Below are 6,832 nucleotides of genomic sequence, written 5' to 3' on the forward strand. Positions count from 1 at the left end.
CGGATATTATAACTCCGTGGTACGTAATCGTTTGGTGCTCACGGTGAGCATGCATCGGTTATGCTGACATGCAGAAGGATATCGAAAATCAAGCATATTAAACATTAATCTTTGTTGAGAAAGATCTTTATGTCAGTTGGTGACAAGGGTTATGAAACATATTTAAACGTTAACCGACATCAGGTTAAGTCCATATGTTATTATATTTGTGGGACATATATACTAGATACTGGTATGTGTAATATGTATGATAATATTTGGTGTGTATGTGTACCTGCTGTTATGATTGAGCTGGTAACGAGTTATACGGTGAGATTAGTATTGATTACTGCGTACGGGATGGGTACGGCAGAATGACATAAAAAGAGTAACTCCAATGATGGAGATTGATATGATTCAGTTGATTGCTTAAAGATAGCAGATGATGATACCGGATGCCGTATCACAGATCACTACTGCTAGTGTTGATGCAAATGTGTTCGCAGAATTATAGATCGAGCAATCACATGATTATGAATATTTCAATTCTTAGTGGTATTACTAAGAGTGATAATGTTCCACCGAATACTATTATGACTACAAGTATTAGTTATAAACTAAACATGAATAGTAGTCGTAATGAATTAGATCCGGTATGAAGGATATGTTTGTTGATTGTGTTAAGGAAATTATTAATAGTTTGCTGATGGTAAAGGGAGGAATAGATTAGCGAGGGGATAGAAAAGATCGAAATGGTTAAGGATATTGGTAAGAGTCCAGAACATTGTGTAGTGAAATATGCTACAGATATGTTCGTAGGTTATGTTGTATCGTGATGGAACACGATGGTACAAAATTATAGTTAGAAAATTATTACTCAGATGATATGGTCAGAATTTAAAATTCTTGTGCTAGAGCACTTTTATTCGAGTAATTAAGTTCAGAGATTGGAAACTGAGCTATGGAAGATAGAAATGTTGTGTGCTGATCACTTAGAACACGCTAATCGTTTGAAGGATTGTCATGTCTGGTAACATGGCTAATTACTCCTGAAACTAAACGAAGTGAGCGCTATATTGGGGACTAACTCCATCGATAAGGAGTATAGTCACTTCTGTAAAATATACAACCTTTGGAAGGGTTGTGTCACAAGCCAGCATGGATATAGTTGACTCTATGGGAAGCGGACTGGAAGGACGTTAGGTGAGACGTCGAGTGTTAAAGAAGAGGAATGATAACGGTATAGTGCAAGATAGGCTTTTGAATAAGTAGGAAGAAGAATGTCGAGTGATAGTAGGCCACAGGTGTGGTAAAGATGGACGTAATGCCCCAATTGTAGAACCAATTGAAGCCATGTGAACCGGCAACCCCAACCCATTCGTGTACAACCACTCCGAACCCAGCAGCTTCAATAACAATCCATCCAAAGAAATCAAATTATGCCAAACAGTTGTACTTGCTATGAATGTGGCGGTACAGAACGTTTCAAGAGAAATTGCCCAAAGTTGAACCAAGGTGTCGTTGGAAGGCGAACCTCATGACAAGCATCAACCTCTGATCAAGCAAGGAGCCGTGCTTTTATGAGGAATTCGAATAAAGCACGTCATGATCCAAAGGTGGTATTGAGTATGTTATAGTTTTATATCAATAGGCTTCAGTGATATTTTTACGGTCGTCGATAGAAGTTAGTTCCTGTTAACCTCCTATCATTTGGAAAGATACCGATTAGTGAAACTATAGAACCCTATACGGTAGAATCGCTAACGGTAAATCCCTAATGGTTAACTAAATTGTTCGGAATTGTCCTATTATTCTGAACGATTAACCTTTCCTATTTGACCTACGACCAGTAAAGTTAAGTGGTTTTGACGTAATAGTTAACATGGATTGGCTAACTCAACATGAAGCTGAAATCAAATATGAAAAGAAGATGATTAGAAGCTCTCTTTCGGACGATGAAGCGATTAGATACAAAGAAAAGTGTACGATTTAAAAGAAAACATACAGAAGATATCCCGGTGGTACGCGAATTTCCACAAGTTTTCCCAGAAGAACTTCCTAGATTACCGCCAACCCGACAGGTCGAATTCAGAATCGATTTAATACCTCAAGCTGGCCCTGTTGCTAAAGCACCCTACCGACTTGCACCGTCTGAGATGCAAGAATTATCCAATCAGTTGCAAGAATTATTGGATAAGGTTTTATACGACCTAGTTAGTCACCATGGGGTGCACCAGTGTTATTTGGGAAACGGAGGACGGAAGTGTTAGGATATGTATTGATTAGGGATAATTGAATAAAGTGACGATCAAGAATAGATATTCACTTCTTCGAAGTAAATGATCTATTTAACCAACTGCAAGGGGCGATTTATTTTTTAGAAAATTGATCTTAGATATAATTATCACCAAATGAAAAAAAATCAAGAGGAGGACGTTGCAACAACAGCGTTTCGGACTCGTTACGGCCGTTATGAATTCTTAGTTATGCCTTTCGGGCTAACAAATGCGCCGGCAATGTTCATGGACCTCATGAATCGAGCCTGTAAACCCTACCTCGACAAATTCGTCATCGTGTTTATTGATGATATTTTGATATATTTGCAACGTAAAGAAGAGCACGAACGACGTTTAAGGAAAATTGTGGAAGTGTTAAAGCAAGAGGAGTTGTACGCGAAGTTTTCGAAATGTGATTTTGAATACTGAAAGCATAATCCCTTGGTCATGTTGTAAAGCAACAAGGATTTCATATAGATCCAAATAAGATAGAAACCATTAAAATTGGCAGTCACCCAAGACGCCAAATGAAATGCGCCAATTTTTAGGACTAGCCGGAGACTATCAGCGGGTTATTGAAGAATTTTTAGCATTACCCAACTCATAATCATTGTACGACGCAAATGTACAAATTTTATAGATGATAAGAGACCGCAGTCTCATATTCAACGAAAATGGGTCGAGTTGTTAAGCGATTATGACTGTGACATCCGTTATCACCCCGGCAAGGCTAACGTCATAGCCGATGCCTTGAGTAGGAAAGATCGGGTTAAGCCATTGCGAGTGCGAGTGCTAGGGATGATAGTCCAGTCGAACCTTTCGGACCTGATTCGAGTCGCTCAACGTGAGGCGTTGAAAGAGGAACAATTGGAAAACGAGGGACTTTACGGCAATGAGAAGAATTTCGAACAGCGCGTGGACGAAATTCTCTACTTCAAAAATCGGGTTTGGGTCCCGACCCTCCATGACCTTCGTGAATTAGTCATGGACGAAGCGCATAGATCGAAATATTCCATACATCCAGGATCGAATTAGACTATTGATCATACGAATATCTGAAAGGATTTTATTAATGGCCGGGTATGAAAAAGGATATAGCAACGTATGTCGGTAAGTGTACGACTTGTGCAAGAGATAAGGCTGCACACCGAAAACCCTAGGGAACGCCACAACGACAGAAAATTCGCCAATGATAGTGGGAATAAATTACAATGGATTTCGGGACGCAAATTCCCAAGATATATCAAAGGCATGATGTAAATTGGGTAATCGCGGATCGATTAACCAATCCTCGCATTTCATCCCAATCTATGACGATTACCACAATGAATTCTCGCCCAAATTCATGATAGTGAAATGGTATCTCGTCGTGGAGTACCATTTTCAATTATCTCAGATCGAAATAGTCATCCTACTTTCATTATTGGAAGGCGGGGAAGGAAGCATCGAGAGCTTGAAGCTTTCTATAGGTGAAGTAATTATCACCAATTTGTTAAATTGAAAATGGGCGTCACTCAAGCCGTAAGATTTGAATTGATTCGAGAAACAACCAATCAGATCCATAATATTTAAGATAAGTTGAAAGCAGCGCGAGAGTGGCAAATGATTTATGCCAACATTCAAAGGAAACCATTGTCACCGGAAAGAGGTGACAAGGCATTTTTAAGGCATCACCTTAGAGAGGTGATATGAGGTTTGGCAAAACCGAAAATAGGTCCTTAATATATTGGACCTTATGAGACTATCTCCATGATTGGTCATTTAGTTTATCGATTAAAGTACTCCAGGGGCTAAGTACTATACATGATGTTTTTCCATGTATATGGATTGAAAAGTACCTAAGCGATGAGGCAAAGAGAGTACTAGTAATGGAGGTACTCATAGAAGACATGCTTGATACCATAAATAATTCCGTAGAGTTGGTAGACGGGGAAACTAAACAGTTTGGACTTACCAAGCTTTATTGATTAAGATTAAGTGGAATTCACAGCGAGGACCAGATTAAACCTGGTAACGCGAGGGTGAATTCTGAAGGAAAAACCCCCACCTGTCTCTCGGAAGGGGATAGTGGGCGTGTAAAATTTCGAGGACGAAATTTCTTAACGGGTGGAGAATGTAACGATTCCGACGAAACCAGGTATACCCTAACCGGTAGACAATAGTTACGTTATATTCAATGTCGGGTACATGAATTACCATAGTAATTATACGAGAATACATGGTTCACTGTATTGATTGTACGTGAATATATAATTCATCGGATTGAATATGCGATCAATCGATCGATAGTTATTGAAACCCGAACGAATCGAGGGTTCAATTATAGACGATATCTATGATATTTAGTGATGTTTACGAAGTATTAAAGCTTCGGGATAAGTGAATTAGAGCATAGAAAAAGAATTTTCGATTTAATGGTACGTTGGTACATTAAACGAAACCTTAAATACCAAACCGAGCAAGTGACGATCGATCAAGCCGAAAAAGATGCGCAATTATTAATAATATGATGTTTTAAGTTAATAAATGTCATGGGTTAAGTTTTTAAAGTTTTAAATTGGTTTTATATAAATTTCATTTTTAAGCCGAAAACGACCGTTTTAGCCTCGTTTTAAGCCGAATTAAACATTTAACCGAAAAACGAAATGAACCAGATTATCTAAAACATTATCTGGATTGCGAATATCCAAACATGTGGCTAGAAATGGAGAAGTGGGTCCCACCCCACCTCCCACTTAATCCCGATCGGAAAGGGGGATGTACCCCATGCTCTTATTTCTTTTTTTTACATCAAACATTCAAGAATTTACTCTCCCTCTCCATTCTATGATCCAAAATCCAGAATTTTTAGCAAGAAAACTCATGGTTCTGTATTTAGTGGTAAATAAGGCGGAAAGACGAGTGTGTAGCTTGTAGTGGCGGAAAACAAAAGATTGGACGTGTTAACTGATAATGATTGTTGTTACCTGCTTGCATGTGCTAAGGTGAGTTTCACGAGCCCTTTTTTTGAATTGTTTTTAAATATTTTCACGGGGCGGAAAGCATGTTACTATTGAAATGTTTAAGTACATACTGAACGCATGGATTTGCGTGTATTTATAAATATATGATTGTACGGGAATCGTACGGAATGGGTACAGTACTGGGTTAACAGTGTCCCCAGATGTCCCTAGAAGTGTTTCTGGGTTAACATTGCCCCCGGAATGGTTACTGTACTGGGTTAACAGTGTCCCCAGATGTCCCTAGAAGTGTTTCTGGGTTAACATTGCCCCCGGAATGGGTACTGTACTGGGTTAACAGTGTCCCCAGATGTCCCTAGAAGTGTTTCTGGGTTAACATTGCCTCCGGAATGGGTACTGTACTAGGTTAACAGTGTCCCCAGATGTCCCTAGAAGTGTTTCTGGGTTAACATTGCTCCCGGAACGGGTACAGTACTGGGTTAACAGAGGTTTCACTTGTGGGCTCAGCATAATTACATCGATAATATTATATTTTGATAATGATTTATCATGGTTTACTCGAATTGTGAAACTCACCAACTATTCGTAGTTGACCCGTTTTCTCACATGCTTTTCAGGTACAATTAAGACGAAGTGATTGCTTACGTGCTAAGTGCTTGATGTGTGTAAGATTTGCGTCCGGGATTTTAGGATACATTATAATAAATAGAATTATGTATCGTATTGTATGATGTGTGTATCACCTAGACGGTAATGAAATACGAGATAATGTAATTTGAAGTATATTAATGTATTCAGTTTTCTTTATAAACAATGTGGTTGATATCAGAGGTGTCTGTTGCATCCCGTTTACGTTTCTGCTGTGGTTGCGGGGTGTTACAGTCTACCATTGAATCTATGTGTGGTAGAGGGAATGGATCCTTAGGGCAGGCCTTATTCAAGTCTGTGAAATCTACTCAAACTCTCCAGTTGCCATTATTTTTCTATAAAACCACCACATTTGATAACCATCGGGGATATTGAACTTCCCTAATCATATTTGCTTTCAAGAGTCTTTCAACTTCTTCTTGGATGATTATGTTTCTCTCAGGTGCAATTTTTCTTCTCTTTTGATGGATTGGCCTGAAAGAATTATCAATTCCAAGTTTATGTGTTATAATATCTTTGGAAATACCTGTCATATCTTCATGTTTCCATGCAAATGTTGACAATCTTTACTTTAGGAAATCGAGCAAATTTGACTCACTATCCTCAGGAATGCTTGTTCCTATCAGCACTTTGACTTCAGGATCCTCGGGATAAGGAAGTATCTCTTTAATTTCTTGTTTCCTGACCTCCATTACGTCCGGTGCTGGCTTCTGTAATTGCTACGCCTGCTGGGATTTTGCAGTACACTTCATAGAAGAGGTGTAGCAATTCTTTGCATCTTGTTGATCACTGATGATTTTGATAACTCCCCACGGACTTGGGAGTTTCACACATTGGTGATAAGTGGAGGGGACTGCTTCCATGTCATGTATCCAGGGACTGCCTAATATGATATTGCAACAAGACAAACAGTCAATAACACAAAATTTTGCATTTTGTTTACCCCTTCAACATATTCTTGGAGCTTGT

This window comes from Bidens hawaiensis, unplaced genomic scaffold (genome assembly GCF_021521415.1).
Source record: "Bidens hawaiensis isolate Kalapana, Puna unplaced genomic scaffold, B.hawaiensis_p1.1 tig00012943_1, whole genome shotgun sequence".
Classification (NCBI taxonomy): domain Eukaryota; kingdom Viridiplantae; phylum Streptophyta; class Magnoliopsida; order Asterales; family Asteraceae; genus Bidens; species Bidens hawaiensis.